This window comes from Pongo abelii, chromosome 8 (genome assembly GCF_028885655.2).
Source record: "Pongo abelii isolate AG06213 chromosome 8, NHGRI_mPonAbe1-v2.0_pri, whole genome shotgun sequence".
Lineage (NCBI taxonomy): Eukaryota > Metazoa > Chordata > Mammalia > Primates > Hominidae > Pongo > Pongo abelii.
The window spans coordinates 100,575,980-100,601,726 of record NC_071993.2 but is presented as its reverse complement, the minus strand read 5'-3'; the positions used below and the strand labels follow the sequence as shown (position 1 = coordinate 100,601,726).

The 25,747-nt window shown below is 41.6% G+C and overlaps 1 long non-coding RNA gene across 2 annotated transcripts in view; it reads left to right on the top strand.

Annotated features, from left to right (window-relative positions):
- Positions 1 to 25,747, top strand: part of LOC112135242 (uncharacterized) — a 112,164-nt gene that overhangs the window by 62,718 nt on the left and 23,699 nt on the right. For both annotated transcript variants that reach the window (XR_002916535.3, XR_008510564.2), the window contains exon 3: positions 5,089 to 5,197. This is a non-coding gene — a long non-coding RNA (uncharacterized LOC112135242). The remainder of the gene's footprint in view (positions 1 to 5,088; positions 5,198 to 25,747) is intronic.

Here is a 25,747-nt window from a genome sequence, read left to right as displayed (position 1 = left end):
ATAGGAGACGACTGGTTCATGGGTGCAGTCTCTAATGGTTTAGCACCATCCCCCTAGTCCTGGTCTCATGATAGAGTTCTCATAAGATCTGGCTGTTTAAGAGTGCGTAGCACCTTCCCCCTCTTTCTCCGCCTCCTGCTCTGGTCATGTAAGAAGAAGGCCTGCCTCCCCTTTGCCTTCTGCCATGATTGAAAATTTCCTAACACCAGCCGGGCATGGTGGCTCACGCCTGTAATCCCAGCACTTTGAGAGGCTGAGGCAGGCAGATCACGAGGTCAGGAGATTGAGACCATCCTGGCTAACATGGTGAAACCCCGTCTCTATTAAAATACAAAAAATTAGCCGGGCGTGGTGGCGGGCACCTGTAGTCCCAGCTACTTGGGAGGCTGAGGCAGGAGAATGGCATGAACCCGGGAGGCAGAGGTTGCAGTGAGCTGAGATCACGCCACTGCACTCCAGCCTGGGCGACAGAATAAGACTCTGTCTCAAAAAAAAAAGAAAAAAAGAAAATTTCCTAACACCTCCCCAAAAGACATCATGCTTCCTGTACAGCCTGCAGAACTGTCAGCCAATTAAGCATCTTTTCTTTGTAAATTACCCAGTCTCAGTTATTTATTTATAGCAGTGTGACAATGGACTATTACAGAAAATTGGTACTGAGAAGTGGGGCATTGCTATAAAGATATCTGAAAATGTGGAAGCAGCTTTGGAATTGGGTAACGTTACAAGCAGAGATTGGAAGAGTGTGGAGGGCTCAGAAAAAGACAGGAAGATGAGGAAAAGTTTCTTGTGACCAAAATGCTTATAGTGATATAGACAATAAAGTCCAGGCTGAGGAGGCCTCAGATGGAAATGAGGAACTTATTGGGAACTGAAGCAAAGGTAATTTTTGTTATGCATTAGCAAAGAACCTTGAGGCAGTGTGCCCCTGCTCTAGGGATCTGTGGAACTTTGAACTTGAGAGTGATGATTTAGAGTATCTGGTGGAACAAATTTCCAAGCAGCAAGGCATTCAAGATGTGGCTTGGCTGCTTCTCACAGTGCATGTTCATACATGGTGAGCAAAGAAATGACCTGAAACTTGAACTTATATGTAAAAGGGAAGCAGAGTATAAAAGTTTAGAAAATTTGCAGCCTAGCCATGTGGTAGAAAAGAAAGGGCCATTTTCAGGGGAGGAGTTAAAGCCAGCTATAGAGATTTGCATAAGTAAAGAGGATCCAAATGCTGATAGCCAAGACAATGGGAAAAAGGCCTCCAAGGCATTTCAGAGACCTTCGAGGCAGCCCCTCCCATTACAGACCTGGAGGTCTAGGGGGGAAGAATGGCTTTATGGGCTGGCCCCAGGACCCCCTTCTACTCTGTGCAGCCTTAGGACAGTGCTGCTTGCATTCCAGCTGCTCCAGCTCCAGCTGTGGCTTAAAGGGCTCTAGTTACAGCTTGGGCGGTTGCTTCAGAGGTTGCAAGCTGTAAGCCTTGGTGACTTCCACATGGTGTTAAGGCTGCAGGTGTGCAGAGGGCAAGAGTTGAGGCTTGGAAGCCTCCACCTAGATTTCAGAAGATGTATGGAAAAGTCTGGAAGTCCAGGCAGAAGGCTGTTGTAGGGGTAGAGCCCTCATGGAGAACCTCTACTAGGGAAATGCAGAGGGGAAATGGATTGGAACCTTCACACAGAATCCCAATAGGGTCACTGCCTAGTGGGGCTGTGAGAAGAGGGCCACCTTCCTCCAGACCCCAGAATGGTAGATCCACCAGCAGATTGCTCCCTGCAACTGGAAAAACTGCAGGCATTCAATGCAAGCCCTTGAGAACAGCTATGGGGCAGAGCCTTGCAGAGCCACAGGGACAAGCTGCTCAAGGCCTTGGTAACCCATCCTTCATACCAGTGTGCCCTGGATATAAGACATGGAGTCAAAAGAGATTATTTTGGAGCTTTAAGATTTAATGCCTGCAATGCTGGATTTTGGACTTACATGGGGCCTGTAGCCCCTTTTCTTTGGCAGATTTCTCCCTTCTGAAATGGCAGTATTTACTCAATGCCTATACCCCCCCATTGTATCTTGGGAGTTATTAACTTATTTTTGATTTTATAGGCTCATAGGTGGAAGGGACTAGTCTTGTCTCAGATGGGAGTTTGGACTTTTGAGTTAATGCTGGAATGAGTTAAGACTTTAGGGGACTATTGGGAAGGCATGATTGTATTTTGTAATGTGAGAAGGCCATGAGATTTGGAGGAGTTAGGGGTAAAATAATATGGTTTGGATCTGTGTCCTCACCCAAATCTCATGTTCAATTGTAATCCCCAATGTTAGAGGTGGGGCCTGATGGGAGGTGATTAAATCATGGGGGTGGTTTTTAATAGTTTAGCACCATCTTCCTAGTGCTGTTCTCATGATAGAGTTCTCATAAGATCTGGTTGTTTAAAAGTGTGTGGTACCTCCCCCATCTCTCTCTTCTTCCTGCTCTGGCCATGTAAGAGGTGCCTGCCTCACCTTCACCTTCTGCCATGATTGCAAGTTTCCTGAGACCTCCCCAGAAGCTGAGCAGAAATTGTAATGCTTCCTGTACAGCCTGTAGAACCATGAACCAATTAAACCTCTTTTCTTCGTAAATTACCCAGTCTCAGATGTCTCTTCATAGCTATGCAAAGACAGACTAATATATCTTCTCTGCTTAGTTTTTTCCTTAACACTTGTCACAATCTAGCAGAGCATATATTTTACTTATTTATCTTATTCATTGTCTGTCTTCACCACCAAAATGCAAGCTCCAAGGAGACAGAGGTCTTTTTTCACTGCTGTTTCTCTCATATCTAAATCATAGCAGGTACTTTAAAAATATTTTTTGAATGAATGGATTGTGCTAGGTTCTGTTAGGAACAAAGAGGCTTTGAAGTCAAGAAACATCATTCAGTGATGACATAAGGCCTTCAATTCAAATAACATTAAAAAGAAATGAATGAATCAAGGCAAAAGTTTCCACATCAATAACAGAAACACAAAGAGCTTACCTCAACCTGATGAACCACCTTATAGATTTAACAACCTTGAAATTCCTTAACATTTCTTTAAAAGGAACAGATTATTTAGCAGCTTCCTTTTTAAAAGCAAGGAAGATAATTATAGATACATAGACTTCAGAAGGGTAAAGGATTTATAAGTCATATTTGCATGTTTTTAGGAAAATTCTGGTTTTTGCAGGTCTGAAGAAATGAGCCATTGAGACATTCAAAACAATTAAACCAAGGATGCAGATAACTACATTTAATATTATGATCTTACTTACTGGAAAGTTGTGTGCAGACTTAATTTCATTGACTTATGGGAGCTTTCAAAATTTTATTTTCCAGTTGTTTTATCTTTGACTGAACTCTGAGTTTTTAGTGATTAATTAAATTTGTTTTTTTTTGCCACCTAAATTTTAACAAAATATTCCATCAGACAAGTAGATTGTGGCAAGTGTTATTTAGGTTTTTTAAAATAAGTTTTTATTCATTAGAAAGGCTCACAAGTTTTTTTCTGAGATAAAATAACATTTAAGAGAAAGTCACACATTTGAGTTTTTCATGCTAAAAGATTTCAAAATGTAAAGTTTGGGCTGGGCACAGTAGCACATACCAGTAATCTCAGCACTTTGAGAGGGTAAGGCAGGAGGATCACTTGAGCCCAGGAGTTCAAGACAAGCCTGGGCAACATATTCAGACCCTGTCTCTACAAATAGTACAAAAATTAGCCAGGCATGGTGGTATGTGCCTGTAGTCCCAGCTACTTGGGAGGCTGAAGTGAGCGGATCAGTTGAGCCCAGGAGGTGAGGCTACAGTGAACCAAGGTTGCACCACTGTACTCCAGCCTGGAGAACAGAGAGAGAGAGAGAGAGAGAGAGAGAGAGAGAGAGAGAGAGAGAGACCCTGTCTCTAAATAAAGCAAAATAAAATAAAATGTAAAGTTAATGAAGAATTAATACCTTTCACCCCTTGCATTTACATTGGATATTGACTGACTTGCTGTTTTTTCTCTCAATGTCAAATCAGAAAACCCTCTGCTACAGTTTGAGGAAAAGTCTTCAAATGTCCAACTTTTGTGTTTTTCTGCACTGAACTTGCATAGATGAGTGGCTTTTTAAATGTAGTTCAGGATTTACAAAGTGGTCCACATGGATTCTGGGGAATGGTGCAAGTGGGGGGCCCCTGCAGCATTAATGTTTCTGGTATGGATTAACAAACATTAAAGACATTTAATGTAAACATTTAAGTTCATTAATTAATTCATTCAAAAACTGTTGTATTGAGTACTTACTAAATGCCAAGCACAATGCTAGGTGAGGCATTATAGCTGTAAACAAAACAGACATGGACTAGCTCTCATGGAGTTTACTTTCTAGTGTGGAGAAAGATACCAAACAGGCAAATAAATGAGAGACATAATTTTAAATACATGACTTGCATTCTAAACAAAATAAAACAAATAAAACGGTGTGATGTGATAAGAGTAATGGAGTGGGGTGGGAGAGATTTGGTGCTTAAGGACAGCCTCTCTGAGAAGGTGACATGTGCTAAGACCTGAATGACAAGAAGAAAATTAGTCCCAAAAGATGGACTGAGATGAACTGTCGATCTCAGCTTTTCATGCCTGCAAAATTGTAATCAATTATCAAACTTATTTTTCATTCTTCCCCACATGCACCTGCTGCCCCAGCCAGGCATGTGTCAAGAGTGACAACCTTCACCTCACCCTCCATGGAGGTGACACATTATTCAAAAGCCAAATGTCTTGATGCCTTCTTAGTCATAAATATTATCTGTTTCTTAAATAATAGTAGAGGGCAGGGGGAGAAAATTTTTATGGCATTTCTTGGCATCTGGGGAAAACCATCCACCCATTCCATGCACCTTTAACCTGGGGAAAAGGGAATAGAGTGTTATGTGAGGAAGAGTTCAGCAAAGGTCTAAAACATGAAGGTGAGTTTTTGGACTCCAGTGTTCAGCTGACTGGGGCACCAATCTGTGAACTGACAATGGTTATTTAGTGTTCTGTATTCATGCATTGAGATCTGATTAAACACTTTAGGAAGATTCCTTTGCTTATTTCCAGTGGAACACCTTGCAGCAGGAACCTGAGACTCTGTGTTGAAGCTAGGTTCCTGCATCTGCCACCTGGATCTTAAGCCACCCTGTCACTGAGTTTCAAGACCCTTCTAACAGTAAGTGCCTCCTATGACATGTGATATGGTTTGGCTGTGACCCCACCCAAATCTCACCTTGAATTGTAATAATCCCCATGTATCAAGGCAGATGGAGATAACTGAATCATGGGGGTGGTTTCCCCCATACTGTTCTTGTGGTAATGAATAAGTCTCATGAGATCTGATGGTTTTATAAAGGGGAGTTCACCTGCACATACTCTCTTGCCTGCTGCCATGTAAGATGTGACTTTGCTCCTTATTCACCTTCCGCCATGATTGTAAGGCCTCCCCAGCCATGTGGAACCATGAGTCAATTGAATCTCTTTCCTTTATAAATTACCCAGTCTTGGTATGTCTTTATTAGTAGCATAAAAACAGATTAATACAACATGCTTCTCCTGCCTCTAAGCCTGTAGACTCAGTTATTCTAGAATGCTCAAGCCTTTCCAATGGGCCTGTGCAAAAGTTGCCTGTCATTCAAAGCTATCTCCTCCCTAAAGTCTTTCCCAGTGACTCTGACTTCTCACAGCCCCTGTTGTGGTCAGGATAATATTCTTCTTGGCTATGACTTCGTAGACCTGCATTCTTTTAAACTCTGCTCCCAGAGACTATGATGATCAGCCTGGTCCAGGAACTTACTTTCCATCTGAAGGAGATTCAAGGGGAAAGAGAAAGAGAGTGGCCAAACAGATAGAGACAGGACTGATTCTCTGCTTTCTACAATTCTTGGGTGTCTTCAGAGACAGGCCTTCCTAATTTGGATCAAACTGGTCTTTCTAGTTCAAGGCCACAGGTCATAGTATGGAAACTTCTTAAACTTTGGGAGCAGAAGAATCACTTAGGAGGCTTACTACAAATGCAAATTTCTGGGGGTCAGCCCCAGAGGTTCTCCTTCAGTAAATCTGGTGAGTCCTGGGAATCTGCATTTGTACAAGCACCTCAGGTAATTGAAATATTGCTTATCTGTGAACATTTTGTAAAATACTTGCATAATGAAGTGCAAGGAACCATTGCCCACCTCTGCCTCTTCTGTGTAACAGGGTTCTCTATTGTAAGACAGGATCCTAAAATTCTAGTTCATCCAACAAACATTTATTTAATCCAATGTCATAGTAGGCATACAGATTAGGCCATAAAAATATTTGGGACATACCTATACTAAAAAGGTATTAGTTGCTTATCTCAAATTCAAATTTAACCAGGCATTTTGTATTTTACTTGGCATTGCCAGGTGGCATGGGGCTGGGAGGAATTGCTGCAATTTGGGTCCTCTGGCAAGCAGACTGAGATGGAGTTCACTGCTCAGGATGTTTATTAGGAAGCACCCTTGAAATCAACACATGTGGAAGAGAGAAGGAAGCTAGATCAGGCTGAGAAAGAAGGCAAACTGAGATGCAGGCCCAACATCCTTGACCAATCCAACAGGTGGCTGTGAGCCAAAAAGCATCAGAATTGCTCTGCAATGGACTGAAATGGCTGGGACTTTATACGCCGGCTTTCATCCATTACTGAGAACAAGCCATCCCAGGAAGAGTGTAACACTAGGCAAGGCACCTCTTTGCAGCTGAGGCAGGAGCTGAAGGGGCAGCAGCACTCTTAGCAGCCAGGTAAGCCCTTCTTTGAGTGGGGATCCCTCTTCTTTGAAGGTAGTGAATCTCAGCTGGGTGCGATGGCTCATGCCTGTAGTCACAGCACTTTGGGGGGCCGAGTTGGGTAGACCACTTGAGGTCAGGAGTTTGAGACAAGCCTGGCCAACATTGTGAATCCATCTCTACTAAAAATACTCTCTCTCTCTCTCTCTCTCTCTATATATATATATATATATGTGTATATATATATATAAATTAGCTGGGTGTGGTGGTGGGCGCCTATAATCCTAGCTACTCTGGAGGCTGAGGCAAGAGAATCACTTGAACCCAGGAGGCAGAGGCTGCAGTGAGCTGAGATTGTGCCACTGCACTCCAGCCTGGGTAACAGAACAAGAGTTTGTCTCAACACACACACACACACACACACACACACACACCCCCCACAAAAACACAGTGAATCTCTGTGGCCCCTACAAGAGTCTGAGATCTAGCTACGAAGCCAGTGTGGGTTCCAGCCATTAAAAATTAATGTGATCTTATTTTATACCTGAGAGATCATAACACCTGGATATAGTGGTTACATTGATTCAGCCAGAAGCCTCTGGCCTACAATAGTATACCACCACTGGCTTTTTTGAGCTACTTCACAGTGTGATATTTTTGTGGACACCAATTATCAAACCTCCACAACCCAGAAAATAGAATTGTCCAAAGTGAATGAGTGATTCATGGTGGAAACTCTCAGGGTTTAAGGAACAGAGCTGATGGAAAGCTGTGACATCCAGCTAATCATGAGGTGATCAACACCTTTCATTCCAACAGTAGATTGTGACCAGGACAGTTTACCTAACACTGTCTCAGGGTTGCTCGATTTCGCATTCTTCATCCACTTATTCAGCCAACTGGTACTAATTGACCTTTGGGCACAGAAATAAGAGCTCTTATTCCTCACATATAGAATTCCTGAAAGCTTCCTATTATTAATAGGACAGCTTGAGTGAAGATGGAAAGGTTGTTCTTGATACTTAATATGTTTAGGTATTTCACTTTTTCATATCTTCCAATGCCTCATTTGCCTTTCTTTGAAGCATCGCAGCCTCTCTTTCCTCTACATCAATAATTTATATATTTAAAAAAACCGCACTGGTTTCCATAGCAACTTCAAAGGTTAACAGCTCATCTAGGCCAGGAGGATCTTCAGAAACTCTTTATGATAAAATCACCAGGTCTTCTAGAAAAAAAAAGAAAAGCCAGCCACTTAAAACATTTAAAAGCTAACACTGTGGGAGAATACCTCCCCCCAAAATATGCGCGCATGCACGCGCGCGCGCGTGCACAAACACACACACACACACACACACACACACACACACACACACACAGAGAAAGAGAGAAAGAGAGTGGCCTGATGGTGTACTGTGGAATTTGGTGCATTCTGGCATCTTTTTACAGTGTGGGAATGGGGCACAATTCCCTTAGCGACGTAGGCACAACACTATGCTGGGGGATGTGGGACTGGAGAAAAGGAATGAACCCTAGCAAAAATGAGAATAATATTTTCCTGCTATAAAGTTTCACAGGGACCTCTTGGGTGCCCAGGGCTGGAGTTCCTCATCTTTGTCAAATGTTGGAAGAATGCTTAAGATTCGATTATCATATTTCTGATTTTGTAGAGGAAGAATACAGGCTTAGAGAAAAATGGTACTTTGGAGAGCAAAGGCCAGAAGAACAAAAAATAGAGAGAAGGCGGGTGGCCATGAAAATGTACCACTCAGGTCTCCTACTGTGAAGAGCAAAATTGCCTGACTGGCCCCAGGTGCTGCTTCCGGATTCAGCACCACAATGTGCTGAACCACACTCCCCAGGGGGCTGATCCCTGGGATGGCTGAGCATAGCAGAGGCACTAAGGCAAGCCCACTCCAGCAAGAGGCGTGTGGCTCTGACTCGAGGACTGTGATTTGAGACGCTTCCTCCCCGGTGTTCCTTCCTGTCCAATTTCTTTCCACGGGAGTCAGCCTGCATTATAGTCTGAAACTTGTCCAGCCTTCTCCCTTCCTCAATAATTCTTCTTGTGTGTCTAATTCTTCAAAAACATCTGTTTCTAGTGAACCCAAACTATGGCACATATAATTTGAAATAGACAAAACACAGAGAAAAGTCAAGATGCATTTTGAATATGCTGGCCAAAGTCATCTTGGTCTTTAAAGGAGTGAAGAATGAAGTGAGCCTTGTGGTTCATTAAGAATTCAGCCAAATGGATGCTCAGCACCTTGGGCAGACAACTGTGTGCAGTCCGTGTGCTCATGATCAAACTTGAACAACTGCTCCTTAAATTCAATGGGTGTTGACACATAATGTTAGTGACCAAACTTTATGGAGCAGAAGGAAAACAAAATGCCAAACTTCTTTTTTTTGAGACGGAGTCTTGCTCTGTCACCCAGGCTGAAGTGCAGTGGCATGATCTCGGCTCACTGCAACCTCCACCTCCTGGGTTCAAGCCATTCTCCTGCCTCAGCCTCCCGAGTAGCTGGGACTACAGGTGCGTGCCACCAAGCCCGGCTTAATTTTTTGTATTTTTAGTAGAGACGGGGTTTCACCATGTTGGTCAGGCTGGTCTCGATCTCCTAACCTCGTGACCTACCCTCCTTAGCCTCCCAAAGTGCTGGGATTACAGGTGTGAGCCACTGCGCCTGGCCACAAAATGCCAAACTTCTTAAAAGAATAGCTTGAGTGTGTGATTCTCTTCATTGGTCTCTGTGTAATATTATAGTTTGTATAATATATAATTCCATTAGAAAGCTGAATTTTCTTCCACAAATATCCCGGTATGTCCTCATTTTCCCTCTCTTTCATCCCTATGATCACGAATCACCTGAAGCCCTCATTGTTTATTACCAGACTTACTTCAACAGCCTCCTGTTGGCTTCCTGCCTCCTTCCTCCAAGCTCCTGGGACTGGACAGTTGATTTTTCTAAACTACAGATTTGACTACATCAACCCTATGCTTAAAACCCTCCAGAGGCTGCTCATTTCTTTCAAAATAAAACTGAACTCTTTAATTTGGCTTATGAGACCTTCAATGAGGCAGGTGACACCCTCTGGGTTTCACTCTCTTTACTCCTCAGCCAGACACAGGAGTTTCTTGGACTCTTAAGAGCCCTTCTTTAGAGTACCTTGGCATATCCTGATGAAGTCCAGAGAGAGAAAGGCATGTCTCAGAGAGAACTGTGGGTGTTACTTTTGGCACATTGGGTATATTAGAATCATATATATATATGTGTGTATATATATATGTATGTATATGTATATATGTATATGTATGTGTGTATATATATATATATATACCTGACCATATTTTTGAGTGACTGATACCAATTTACCAGATACACCATGGGATCTTTCCATTAATAAATTCAGGTGTTTTTTTTTTTTCTTCCTGGAAAATTTTCTTAGATTATACGTTTTTAACATCAACTTTTTTTTTTTTTTTTGAGACAGGGTCTCACTCTGTGGCCCAGGCTTGTGCAGTGGCGTGATCTCAGCTCACTGCAACCCCCGCCTCCTGGATTCAAGTGATTCTTCTGCTTCAGCCTCCAGAGTAGCTGGGATTACAGGCACATGCCACCACACTCAGCCAATTTTTCTCCTTTTCGTAGAGGTGGGGTTTCTCCATATTGGCCAGGTTGATCTCGAACTCCTGACCTCAGGTGATCCACCTGCCTGGGCCTCACAAAGGGCTGAGATTACAGGTGTGAGCCACCGCACCCGGCCAACATAAACTTTTTGAAGTTTAACTCACATATATAAATATGTACCAATTTTAAATATACAGTTTAATAATAATAATCATTATTATTTTTTGAGACACAGTCTCGCTCCATCACCTAGGCTGGAGTGCAGTGGCATAAACTCGACTCACTGCAACCTCTGCCTCCTGGGTTCAAGCAATTCCACCATCTCAGCCTCCCAAATAGCTGGGATTACAGGGGCATGTCACCACGCCCAGCTAATTTTTGTATTTTAGTAGAGATGGGGTTTCACCATGTTGGCCAGGCTGGTCTTGAATTCCTGACCTCAAGTGACCCACCTGCCTCAGCCTCCCAAAGTGCTGGGATTACAGGCGTGAGCCACTGTGCCCAGCCCAGTTTAATAAATTTAAAAAATGTATATGTTCATGTTACCATTACCACCAAGATAATACATTTCATTATCTAAAAAAACTCCCTCCTGGCCCTTTGTCATCATCCCCCCTACCCAAACAATCACTAACTGAGCAGCTTTCTGCTGCTGTAAGTAAGATTTACCTTTTGTCAAATTTCGTACAGTAGGTACTCTTTTGTGTCTGGCATCTCTGACTCAGAATAATATTTTGAGGTTTATCCTTGCTGCTGCATTGCTGGGTCAATTGTTCATTACTTTTATTACTGAGTGTATGCCACAATGTGTATCCTTTTACTTTTGATAGGTGTTAGGTTATTTCTAGTTTTTTTTTTTTTTGTGCTGTTATAAATAAAACTGCTATAAACATTTGTATACAAGCCTTCATGTAGACACGTTTTTATGTTTATCAGGTAAAACGTAGGAATGTAATTGCTGTATTGTATGATAACTGTGGGTTCAACCTTATAAGAAGCAGACAAATTATTTTCCAAAGGGGTTGTAACATTTTGCCCTCTTGACAGCAACATATGAGAGTTTCAGTCGCTTCATGTCCTGGCCAACCCTTGGTATCATCAGTTTTGATCATTTTGGCCATTCTAATGAGTGTGTATTGGCATCTCATTGTGGTTTTACTTTACAGCTCCTTGATGACCAACAAGGTTGAGCATCTTTTCATGTGCATGTTGGACATTCATTATCACCTTTTGTAAAGTATTTAAACATAGCCAATATTAAAAATTGGGTAGTTTGTCTTATTACTGAGTAATAACAGTTCTTTATATATTATGCATACAAGTTTTTGGTCCTATGTATGTGTTATGAATATTTTCTCTCATCATGTGGCCTATTTCATTAATAATGGTATATTTGAAAGAGAGAAGTCTACAATTTTGATGAAGTTCAATTTATCATTTTCTATTTTTGTGTTTTTCATGCCCAATCTAAGAAATCTATTTTATTTATTTATTTTTTGAGACAGGGTCTCACTCTGTCGCCCAGGCTGGAATGCAGTGGCATGATCATGGCTCACTGCAGCCTTGACCTCCCAACTCAGGCAGTTCTCCCACGTCAGACCCCTGAGTGGCTGAGACTGTAGGCATGCAGCACCACACCCAGCTAATTTTTGTATTTTTTGTAGAGATGGAGTTTCACTGTTGCACAGGGCTGGTCTCTAACTCCTGGGCTCAAGCAATCCACTTGCCTTGGCCTCCCAAAATGCTGGGATTACAGGTGTGAGCCAATGTGCCCAGCCAAGAAATCTTTGCTTATCCCAGATCAGAAATATTTTCTGCTATGTTTTCTTCCATATGTTTTATATATTTAAATATTATGTTTAGGTTTATGTTTCATTTTAAATAATAAATTTTTTTGTGTGATATAAAGTAAGAGTTGAGGTTCATTCTCCTCATGTGGATGTTCAGTTATTCCAGCATTATTTGTTGAAAAGACTACTCTTTCTTCATTGAATTGCCTTGGTACCTTTAGAAAAAAGTAATTGACCATATGAGTGTGGGTCTATTTTAGGTCTTTCTACTCTGTTCCATTACCTTATATGTAAATCCTTATGCAAATAACACTCTTTCTTGATTACTGTTCATTTAGTAAGTCTTGAAATCAAGCAGTACAAATCCTCCAACTTTGTTTTTTTCCTCAAAACTGTTTTGACTCTTCTAGATACTTTGCATTTCCACATAAATTTTAGAAACAGCTTATTAGTTTCTACAGTAAAGTTTGTTGGGATTTTGATGAGTCAAACCTGTTGATCAATTTGGGAAGAACTGACATCTTAACAATATTGAGTCTTGCAGTACATGAACATAGTCTATTTCTCCATTTTAGATTATAGGCTTAAATGTGAGTTGTATTCCATTGTTTTATATGTCTTCTTCAGGGGTTCAAGTGATCTGTATCTTTAATTTTCTTTGTTTATCTTCCATTTCAACCACTTTCTCTCTGAATCTTTTTGCTTCTGTTTTTAGTTCATTTTTATTTTCTTGTTCATTTTCCTGCCTCTGTTCAATCTTCTTAACTTTTCATTTTAGTCTCCTCTCCATTGGGTGTTCGTAATTTGGCCTTTATTCCTAAAATGATCTTGTCTTTTTCTTTCCTGAGTTGAATCAATCAATCAATTTATAAAATATGTACTTATCTGTTGTTTTGTTCATTTCTGTTCTTGGTTTTCAAATATCTGATTCAAGGTGATGTTTTTATATTTCCAAATGTTTGAAGATATCAATTCCATTTAAAAGTTTGTGTTTTGTTGTTGCTTTGTGGTTCTTTTTTGGGAAGGACTTCATCAGCTAAAGGCTTTGATTCTGATTTTTTTTCTTTTTTTTTTTTTGAGACGGAGTCTCACTCTGTCACCCAGGCTGGAGTACAGTGGTGCCATCTCAGCTCACTGCAACCTCCACATCTTTTGTTCAAGTGTTTCTTGGGCCTCAGCCTCCCAGGTAGCTGGGATTACAGGTGTGTGCCACCATGCCCAGCTAATTTTTATATTTTTAGCAGAGACGGGGCTTCACCATGTTGGCCAGGGTGGTCTTGAACTCCTGACCTCAAATAATCTGCCCGCCTTGGCCTCTCAAAGTACTGGGATTACAGGCATGAGCCACTGCGCCTGGCCCTGATTCTAATTTTTATTCCCCCTTAAAGTAGCTTTACATGGATTTAGCATGCTTCATTTCATTGTATTGTATTTCATGAAGTTATTTACCATTTCTAGTTCAAGATCACCCTCTTCTGTCAGTGTAGTGAAATGCAGTTCCTTTAAGGGATGGCTATCTTGTTTTTTAAAGTTGTGGGGTGAATAATTTTCTGTTGTTCTTTTTGTTATTTACCTATTCCAGTTTAATAATGTCCTATTCTGGTTTTATTGATGTTATCTTCTTTTATTTCCCTGAAAATTTTAAACAGATTCATTTCAAAGTTCTTTTTAGATTCTTCTGTCACTTTAGAATGTAGATCTTTGATTTGTGATGACCTTTCAGTGTGCTCTGTGTCTTTTAACTTTTGCCGGAAAGTTCATATCGCGTGAGAATTTTCTCCCACACTTCCCTTGCCTGTGAGGCAGTTTCTTGGCTCCCTTAGCCTTGATCTCATAGGTTGACTAGACTAAACCTATGCCATATGTTTGCAGCTCAACTCAGAGCTGCTCATTTCTGGGGTGAAAATTCTCCACAATGCACATGGTACAGACTGGTGTAAAGACTCACTCAGAATCCCTGAGTTGAAACCACCTTTGCAAAGATTATGACAGTAAGAGAAATCTGACATGGCTGACTCCATCTTGCTTCTAGCCTCACAGGTTGGCTGTCTTCACTCATTCCTGGGCATAGGACAAGCTAACATATTTTTACTTTTAACCAAATTAAAATTTATAGTTTAATTTGGAAGCAAGGATGATAATAGTTTCTCCCTGAAACGAATCCTCTCCTTGTTGGGGCCAGGGGGCGGCCTGAAACTACTTTCATAAGACTAATGAAAGGCCATAAGATTAGGATTATGGAAGGGGCCTGAATTCTGCTAAAATGTGGGTATAGTTTTATGATCCCTTACTTCTCAGGAATCGTGTGGCCAGAGGTCACAAGATTTATGACTTCCCTAATTATTCATATAGATAATATCACTATTGTAGAACTTAAGATTGGTCTTTTGAGATGTTTTTCAGACTGACGCCACCCGGACTCATGACTCATAACTCAACTGTTCCTGTGCTCTCCTCTCCCACCAAGAAGTGGACTCAGTGCACAGATGGTGACCATTTTCCACACCCCTATGATTGCATTGCCAACCAATCAGCAGCACCCATTTTCTATCCCCTGCCCACCAAACTATCCTTGAAAAACCCTAAACCGTGAGCCTTTGGGGAGACTGATTTGAGTAATAACTCTGTTTCCCCTGTGGCCAGCCTCGCATCAATTAAACTACTGCAATACCATGGTCTCGGTGAATTGGTTTTGTTCGTGCAGAGGATGGGAAGAACCCATCAGGCAATTACAGAGTTATTGTAAAGATTATTTTAAGCTGAAGACATTTGAGACTCAACAGATGCAGAAAAAGACTTTCTTGGAGCTTTCCTAATCTGACGAAAAACAGCAACTTTGGGAAATGAGACTACCATAAATCCCTTCTCCTAGGGAGAATCCTAGCTGTGAAGAAGAGAGAAAGGCCACTAGCACCTATGTAAATAAAACATCACAAACTTTCTTATCTCCCATTTATTCTCATAAAAATCCAATTGTCTTTCCTAAGGAAACCTATTTGTTCTTCTCATAGGAGCCTTTTCTCCTTTTTCCTTCCCCTACTATGTTAGGTACATAAGCCCTGAATTCTAACAGTGAGCACAATCACTGAGTGCGTCACTGAGCACTCCTGTGTGTATGCACATTGCATGCTTAAATCAACTTTCTTTTCCCTTGTCAATCTATCTTTTGATGGTTTAGATTTGCAGGCCCCCAGGCACTGACTCTATGAAGGTAAAGTGTTTCCTCTCCAGCACCAGGAATAGCACTGATATGGTTTGGCTCCATGTCTCACCCAAATCTTATGTCAAATTGCAATCCTCACATGTCAGGGGAGGAGACTGGTGGGAGGTGATTGGATCACAGAGGTGGATTTTCCCCTTGCTGTTCTTGTGATAGCGAATGAGTTCTCATGAGATCCGATGGTTTAAAAGTGTGTGGCACTTTCCCCCTCATTCTCTCTCTCCTTCTCCTCTGCCTTGCTAAGACATGCTTCTCCTTCACCTTCTGCCATGACTGTAAGTTTCCTGAAGCCCCCTGGCCATGTGAAACTGTAGAGCCTGTTGAACCGTGAGTCAATTAAACCCCTTTTCTTCATAAATAACCAAGTCTCAGATAGTTCTTTATAGCAGTGTGAGAATAGACTAATATAGGACTCTGCTTTGGACACTGACCCTGAGCAAGTGGTGTATTTCTGCCGCTGTTCTAGATGTATGGATGAAGTTCTGTCATCCACTGTTCTTGGGTAGCTCCCCACTACCAAGGGCTACATTCAGTCCTTCCTCTGGACTCCAGTCTTGTTTTCCTAGTTCCAGTCTCACTGTTTGTTCCTGTGGTTTTATACTTTGCTTATTGTTTAAGTTTTACTCCTTTTTTGAGCCAGTGACATTTTCCTCTTGCATTTTTAGAGAAGCATAGAAATAGATATTTAATATCTAACCTCTCATTCCTATGGATTTGCAGCACAGGAAAGAGGATTATGAATGCATCTGCTCTGATATCTTTATTAAGAAGTTTTCAGGCCTTTTAAAAAGTGAGAATGCCAATATTTATCTGAACTCAAAACAATGGTTCTTGATCCAGTAATTCTGTTTCTGGAACTCTTCCTAGAGGAAGTAATCCAAAAAATGGGGAAAAAAAGCTTCATACACAAAGATGTTCATGGCTGTATTACTTTCTATTGTAAAGATCTGAATATATTATAAATATTTCCCAACAATAAATAAATATTAATATTTACATTCAATATAATATTATGCAGCTACTAAAATAATACTTTACAAAGAATATATGATATAAAAATGCTTATTATAATACAAGGGAGAAAATTTGTAGCCATTTTTTGTTGTCTTATACAAGCATGCATTAAAAAATAGCATAGAAAGACTAATAAAAAGAAACCACATCAATGCTAAAAACGGTTGTCTCTTAGTTTTTCTTTATTTTCAAAATTCTATGTTATGTGTATGAATTGCTTTTATAATAGGAAGATACCTAAATAAATATATTAACAAAAAGCTGAATGATAGAAGGACATTTTAAGACAGGCATCTTTCATGATTATAGAGAATGGATCGGCATACTACAAAACGATTGCTTCTAAAACACACAAACAGCAGAGGAAGCTTTTGTTTTAGAAGATTATTGGTTGTGATTAGATGGTTTTTCAGCATCAGGGCACAAGAAGCACCAGTTTGGTGACATCGAGCAAGGAGGCAGGGCTACAAGGGACTGGCAGATGGCAAGAACCTACACTCTGCAGGCAAATGGCCAGGCACCAGGATCAGATGAGGGAAAGGGCAAGCTAGGAGACTGCGCCAGGGGAGCCAGTGGTAGGGGCCGGACAGGAGCCAACACTTATTGAGGGGTTGCTGAGTTTGTGCCAGGCACTGTTTTGGATCCTGAAATACAGGTGGAGAAGACTGACACAGTTCTTGCCTTCATGAAACTTACAGTCCATGGCAGGGGTTTCAAGCTGTTTTTTTTTTTTGGAAAGGGCTAGATAGTAAGCATCTTAGGTTTTGTGAAGCTATACAATCTGTGTTACAATTACTCAGTTCTGCCATTGTAGCTTAGTAAAAGCAGCCACAGACAATAGTAAATGGATGGGTGTGGCTAGGTACCAATGAAACTTTGTTTATAAAAATAAATAATGGCTAGACTTGGATGGTGGCATAGTTTGCCACCTCCTGATCTAAGTGGAAGACAGACAGTAAACAAGTAAACAAGTTAATATGATAATTATGGATTGTGATCATTGTCAGGAAGGAAATCAAAAGGGTGATCTAGTAGTGAATTAGTAATACATTACATTTTACCTTTTACCGAGATGTGACATCCATACAATAAGGTACACAAATTCCAGGACATAGAATGTTCTTAACACCTTAGAACTGGGTCCTGAAGCATTAGAATGACCTCTCCATCCAAAGAGCTGGGCATGGGGAAGCGTTCCAGGCAGAAGGGAAAACAAGTACAAGAGTCTGAGGCAGGAAAAGGTCTCGCATCTTCCATGAACAGAAAGGGTTTTCATGGGGCTACATAGCAGTGAGCAGGGAATAGGGTGGGATGCTGTGGATAGAGGAAAACCCCACAGACCTTAGAGGCCATTGTGGACATTCTGTATCTTATTCTAAATGTTATAGGAGAGCAATGGAGGGTTTTAAGCAGAATGGCATGATCTGATTGAAGTTTCAAGATGATAAGTGAACTGCTGTCTTCTTTCTGGACTTTTCTGTCGTAGTGTTCAGTTAGGGCTGGGAACTGGGGCTAGGGGCTGGGGGCTGGGAGCATCCAGCCTCAGCTGGAGCTGAGGTGGGCTGTGTGAGGAAAATCCATTAAAGAACACCATTACCATACACCACATACTGAACCATAAACATTGATTTATTTTGTAAAACACCCCTTTGAAATATTACTGTAACTAGATTTATTGGCACCTGTTTCCGAGCACTTAATTAGGAGATACTTTAAGAACTGTGCGTCAAAGACAAGAACCTGATGAAAATGCAAGCAGGGGGTTCAGAGGTGAGGTGAGCTGGCAGGTACAGATCTACCCGCAGCGAGTCATGCTGCCGAGGTGGAGGCTCATGGGTTAGGCGGGAGGAGGGGGTCAGAATATATCTTTAGCGCCCAGGAAGAGACCTCGGTGGTTTTTGGAACCAGAGAGGTGAGGTTTACTTTTATTGTGTGTGGCTTGGTTCTGATTTAATGTTTTGAAGACATATTGTGGGGAATAGTTACAAAGTGTCCCTATGATGGTGAAAAGAGGGGAGTGGCGAGGGGTCAAGAAGGAATGGAGTTTTGTAAATGGAGAATTAGAGGAAATGATAATTTGGGGCTCAGATCCTTCCTCCTTCTCTCCCTACCTGTCTCTCTTCTTTTCTCCTTCCTTCCCTTTCATTTATTTACTTATTTATTTATTTACTATCCACCTTGGTTGAATGTCATCTCCTTTCTTTTTTAAAAATGCAGGGGCGAGAGACCAAGAGGAAGAAATTTAATCAGTATGTACTGCCTTACTAAGGTTGTCACGAAGCAAGCGCATACTAAAATATTGTTCATGTTTGTCTGACATTCAAATTTAACAGAGCACCCTGTATTTTTATGTGCTAAATCCGGCCATCCGTCTATGCCTGTGGCTTGGGTTTTGCCATTTCAGCATCAGCGAGTGAAACCTCCTCCTAATTACTCCCTGCTAATTGGAACCAGCTGCCACCAGGAGGCAGCCGGGCGCTGCTTCCACCCAAGATGAGGACAGTGTCTGAGATTCTAGGGAGCTCTGAGTCTACCTTCCTCTCGAACTCTCCTGACACCCATTTCCAATTCTAGCCACAACTTTCCACTGCTCTCTCTTCATCTTGCTTTAGTAAAAATAGCTAAACTTTAAAAAAAAATTAGACTCCATTTAAAGGTAAAAAGAACCCATAACATCACATGCATCTTGCCTCCCTAAATAATTGCAGTTAGAAATTAATTCATCTTCCTTTAAAAACCTGAATTTAGCCTCAACTAGTCACAGTTTCTGTCACTCGCCCCTTTGACCTGGGGGTCCATTTCTCTCCCAGCTTTTCCCGTGTCCCTGTCCTTGCTCCCTCTCTCCACTGTGCCCTTCCTTCTTCAGCCATCACTATGGTTACAGGGGGACCTGTTTCTGTGATGCCCTCTTCCATAGCCTGCTTCCAAGGTAATTTCCCCAGTGAATTCCACCTCCTCTCAGTTATGTCTGCCCTTATCCTACTTCAATGGGGGGGAAGAAATCAGAGACAGAAAGAAAGCGCATGCATCCAGCAGCTCAGATATCAAAATTCTTTCTGTTACCAGGAGACTTTCTCCAATCAATGTTGCCTCTTCTTTTGTTTTCCTTCTTTACGAGGAAAAGCTGTTCCCGACTCTGCCTCTTACTCTGGCATAAACCTAAATCCACTTATAAAAGTTAACTAAATACCTCTTGGCCTTGTGACTCTAACACTGAGCAACAGTTTGCTTCTTTGCATACCTCCAATTCTGGAGTCAAAAGGGACCCTTTAGGACAGAAAAATGAACTGAACAAAGAACACCAGCTCTGTCACATGGGGGAGACAGCGACACAGAAAATGTTAACCAAGCCGTCCAGGCCACAGAGAGATGTGTCCAAAGCCCAGGGCCCCGTAATGAGAGGCTGCAGGCAAAGACTTTCCCAGAGAGGAAGCGTCTCCAACAGTGTCCAAGCAGCAAAGGTGATTCCAGAAAGCTTATGGTGAAATAACATGGAAGCAAAGATCAGAAACAGCAGTGTTTTGATAAATATTTGGATGTTGGTTTGTTTGGTTTCTGCTAATTTGAGATTCTGTGAGTTAGGTAATTTTCTTTGCTTCTCATGAGATACAGGATAACCTACTCAAATTATGCAAATGCTCATTCAAAGGAGGAAGCAGAATTATGTTAGTCTCTTCTATAATTCTATTGAAATGATGATTCATAGGGTCCATTCTCAAAGAAGACTTGCATCAAATTAATGCAGTCCAGCAACATTTTTTTTTAAATGTCATAAAAGGGCTGTAACTCACAGGAACTCTTCTTAAAACCCCTATGTCCTCACCCTTCCACTCCCTATACACAGCTCCTTCTGGTCTCTTTCAGAATACGAATTCTGACACCCTCCTACGGCCTAACCTGTGAGTTACTTTGTGTTATTCTCCTCTTCTCCCAATTCTGCTTCATGGGAGTCCCCAAAAGAGGACTATGCTGGGAAGGCTGTGGGAGAGGAAGAAATTGACTAGAAAAAGCTGGAAACTTCTTTACGTTGTAGGGCAACCGGAAAGCTGGGAACACATTGAAAGCAGCACTTTTGCCTGTTTAAACTTATATTTTTGGTCTCAAAATGTAAGTTTCCTGTAAGTCCAGACCTGTTGGGATAGTCATCTCACCTAGTGGCGACCTTGAGTGGTATTTGGTACTTGCTAAGCTGCTGCACCTGAGGCTCTGCTGTGTTCAAGGGCAGTAAAATTCAACTACATTCAGTCTGCCTGCCCTTAACCAAGGAGGAAAGCAAGGTAGTCTGTGTGGGTATGAAGCCAGCTCTCTCATTGCGTGTACAATGCCTGCCGTGCTCACCATCACCTGAGCTAGATCATTGACCGTCCTGCTAGGAGGATCGAGGGCAGAGGTCTATGGGAAGATGAAAGCAAAGTGTTTGTTACCACACTCCCTTTGTTATGGAGATGATGGGCATTGTTGATATAGGTGATGCATGGGCAAATCTGCTGACATGCTAAAAGGATGGGTAGTTGTTCATGTTGAATTGAATTAATTGTTTATATCTTGGCTGAGTCATTAGGAATCTATGTTACAGTCTCTGACTTTGCATGATCCAAAGCTGAATTCCATGACTGTTATTCTGATTTTCCTCTTGGGATGATCAGGCTTTGGGGGACTAATCCAATCTTCTAAGGCGGGCCAGTGGATCGATTGCAGGGAATAACAGAAGTTTCACGAGGGAGACATAGATATGAGTACTCTCTTCTTGCTAAGGAAAGTCTATTTAGAATACTAAAGCAAGATGCTATTTAAATACTTTCTTCAGTTTCATTCTTTTCCTCTGTCCTTTACTGCCTTCCTTATCATCTGACTGAGGCAGGACCTTGGCAAACCTTATTCAGCAAAACAAATTATCAGAACCTTGGGAACCCCTGGACTCTGTTCTTGGAATCTCCAGAACAGTCTTGCTGGCCACTGTCTAGGAAGAAAATTTCTTTCCCCAAACCTCCTTGCTCACGTTAGTTATACCTTTTCTGGGATCCACCCTTTTGTGGTCCCAGTGTCCTGGAGCAGGGATGTTCATAGTGGCTGTCACATGGGCACTGTGGCCATGTGCGTGGCAGGGGGGTTCTGCTGCCCTCTGTTGGCCACAGCGGACTTGGTCTGGTTGTTAACTACTGGGTCATGTCCGCCTCTGGCAAAAGGCTGCAGTTATTGCCCTCCAACTCTCCTTCCTCAGCATTCTTTAACAGGTACCAAATCCTCCTATTATTAAGAAGCACTGGATGAAGCCACGTTGCAGCTCCCATGAAGAGTTTATCTAACATTCCCAAGTGAATGATTCTAGCAGTCTATCTAGCATAGGGATCATGAGTTGTTTCTGGGAACGGCCCTGAAATGTGGTCAGAAAATGTCTGAGCTCATCAACTCTGTCCTGACTCTCATTTGATTTGTTGTCAGAGAGTGATATCCCTGGATCTTGCCCCTACATAGTGTGGTAGTTTCTATTTGGAAGCCTCAAAACACAAAGCCCCTTCTGTAGCATAATAATAATAATTATTATGATTAATCTGCTACTGCATCCTGTAAGTGGTGAGAATTGCAGAAATCTCCAACATCAGCGTCAGTTTGATCCTTTAAACTAGAAATAAAGGGGAGAAGATTTGGAAATATGCTGATGGGGGCAAAATCAGGTATTTGGAAGAAAAAGGAGACTGGGTTTAGATACCCTGATGTGCCAGGTTATTGGGAATCAGTAATATATGCCAACTTTTATTTTACCATGAATATCTCCTCAAAGTCTTGGATAGGCTTCTCTCTGGCCCTTCTGAGTACACTAATGCAGGTTGGTAGTGTGGTGTCTGGAATATACTTCTAGGAGGATCCATTTACTAGACAGCCTTTTTTCTTTGCTGTGGAGGAGCCTTTTAGCAGATGGATGTGTTATACAATGGTCTGCACTTTGCCCCTACATGAGTGTAAATATTATAAACATGAACATCTGGCTGATATTACTGATGTCTGCAGGGCATATTGGCCTCAGTTTAGGAGGGTGAAGTGAAACCCTCATCAAACAGTGATAAATCTAAGAGTGGCTGAGGTGGGATGGGGAGGGAAATTAGTCCCCCCCCTTTTTTTTTTTTTTGAGACAGAGCCTTGCTCTGTCACTCAGGCTGGAGTCCAGCGGTGCGATCTCAGCTCACTGCAAGCTCCGCCTCCCAGGTTCATGTCATTCTCCTGCCTCAGCCTCCTGAGTAGCTGGGACTACAGGCGCCCGCCACCACGCCTGGCTAATTTTTTTGTATTTTTAGTAGAGACAGGGTTTCACCGTGTTAGCCAGGATGGTCTCGAGCTCCTGACCTCGTCATCCGCCCGCCTTGGCCTCCCAAAGTGCTGAGATTACAGGCTTGAGCCACCGCGCCCGGCCCCCTTTTTTTGTTTGTTTGTTTATGTTTTTGTTTTGTTTTTGAGATAGAGTTTCACTCTTGTCACCCATGCTGGAATGCAATGGCGCAATCTCAGCTCACTGCAGCCTCTGCCTCCTAGGTTCAAGCGATTCTCCTGCCTCAGCCTACCAAGTAGCTGGGATTACAGGCGCCCACCACCACGCCCAACTAATTTTTGTATTTTTAGTAGAGACAGGGTTTTACCAGGTTGGCCAGGCTGGTCTCGAACTCCTGACCTCAGGTGATCCGCCTGCCTCAGCCTCCCAAAGTGCTGGGATTACAGGCGTGAGCCACCATGCCCAGCCAACTTAGTCCCTTTTAATCTTCATTGTGGTGAAACTTTCCTTTAAGAAAGTTATGCAAGTATTATATGAAAATAATTTTTAAAAATCAAATAAAGGAATTTCAATAAAAAGTTGATTTCTTTCTTTTTAAGGCTGAATAACATTCTGTTGTATGCGTATACCACATTTCTTTTAACTATTCTGTTGATGGACATTTGGGTTGTTTCCACACATTGGCTATTGTGAATAGTGCTGCAGTGAACACTGGAGTGCTAATATCTCTTCAAGATCCTGATTTCAAATTTTTTGGACAGTCCCAGAAGTGAGATTGCTGGTTCATATAGTAGTTCTATCATCTGTACTTTTTTGAGGAACCTCCATACTGTTATCCATAGCAGCTGCACCATTTTGATTTCACAGTGTACAAGGGTTCCAATTTCTCCACATCTTCAACAAAACTTTTTGTCTTTTTTTTTTTTTGATAATATTCATTCTAATAAGCGTGAGATGATAGCTCTTGCTGGTTTTGATTTGCGTATGCCTGATAGTGATGTTGAGCATCTTTTCATATATCTACTGGCCATTTATATGTCTTCTTTGGAGAAATGTTTATTCAAGTCTTTAGCCCATTTTAAAATCAGGTTATTAGTTTTATTGCTATTAAATTATAGGATTTCATATTTTTGATATTAACCTCTTATCTGATATATGGTTTGCATATTTTTTCCTATTCTGTAGGTTGCCTTTTTACTCTGTTATTTGTTTCCTTTGCTGTGCAAAAGCTCTTTCAGCTTGATGTAGTCCCGCTTGCCTGTTTTTGCTTTTGTTGCTTGTGCTTTTGGTATCATATCCATGGAACCATGGCCCAGACCAACATCATTAAGATTTTCCATGTGTTTTCTCCTAGGAGTTTTACAGTGCAAGGTGTGGTTTACTTTTGATATGTTCCCTCTGCCAATCCTTAGGCGGCAGTTTTTTCACTCTGTTAAATCATTTAAATCATGAAGATGTATTTATTCCCCTATAATTAGCATTTTTAATCCAAATACTTAAAAGAGGGGGCAAATTGGGAAGGGAAGAATGAACACCACAGCCGAGTGACTGCAGATATAAAAAGTCCCTTCGTTAGTTTGGTTGTTTTTAATTAATAATTGAACTTAAGGCCGGGCGCAGTGGCTCATGCCTGTGATCCCAGCACTTTGGGAGACCAAGGCAGGCAGATCACGAGGTCAGGAGATCGAGACCATCCTGGCTAACACGGTGAAACCCTGTCTCTAGTAAAAATACAAAAAAATTAGCTGGGCGTGGTGGCAGGCGCCTGTAGTCCCAGCTACTCAAGAGGCTGAGGCAGGAGAATGGCGTGAACCCGGGAGGCGGAGCTTGCAGTGAGCCGAGATCGTGCAACTGCACTCCAGCCTGGGCGACAGAGCGAGACTCCATCTCAAAAAAAAAATAAATAAAATAAATAATAATAATAATAATTGAACTTAAATAAAGAGGACCCAGAGGCAGCTGTTTCTAATATTGAATCACCACTGCACATGAAAAACGCATTTATTTCTATGCTATGCCCTTTTTTGATGTAGATAATTGATCATTTCTTTTTTTCTTTTCCTTTTTTTTTTTTTTTTTTTTGAGACCGGGTCTTGCCGTGTCACCCAGGCTGGAGTGCAGTGGCATGAACACAGCTTACTGTAGACTTGACCTCCTAGGCTCACGTGATCCTTTGGCCTCAGCCTCCCAAGTAGCTGGGTCCAAAGGTGCTCACCACCACACTTAGCTAATTTTTAAAATTTTTGTAGAGATGAGATCTCACCATTTTGCCCAGGATGATCTCAAATTCCTGGACTCAAGTGATCCTCCTGCCTTGACCTTCGAAAGTGCTGGAATTACAGGCATGAGCCACCATGCCCAGTCCGTAATTTCTTAATCTTGCAAATGTACCATGCAAATGCAACTTTGAGCTCTACCTTCTAACTTGTCCATTACAACTCCTGAGCCCCTCATATACAAACTTCCTAAATATCTGTCAAACTTCACCCTTATGACAGAGTACTCTCGGGGCTACAGTTTAAAGCAGAACTAGGCAAAGGCCTCTTCTGGTTATATATCAGAGGATATTGCCATATTTCCTTGTCATTAATATTTTCTTTCATTTATTCATATATTCATGCATGTATGCAACATATGTGTTGAGCTCCTACATATACCAGTCACTTTGCTAAAAGACAGAGATACAGGCGTGAAGCAAACACAGCCCCTACCTATAACCTTCATATTATATTATATCAGTGTGGTTTTCATTAGGGCTGTTGGCAAATATTTGTTTATTTCTATCTCCTTTCAGACACATAGTGGGATTACATTTCAGTGTCCCATTGGTTTAGGCATGGCTATATGACTGGCATTAGCTAGCAAAACGTGAACAGAAATGATGTGTCAAATTCCAGGGAGATGCTTTGAGAGCCAATCATGGCTTTTTGTCATTCCTCTTTTTCCTTCTGCTAAAGTGACGTACCAATGTTCCATAAACTGACCAGTCTACCAATGCATACATGAATGTGTGATTATTATTGTGACTTGCACATAGTTCTTAGTTTCATGAATA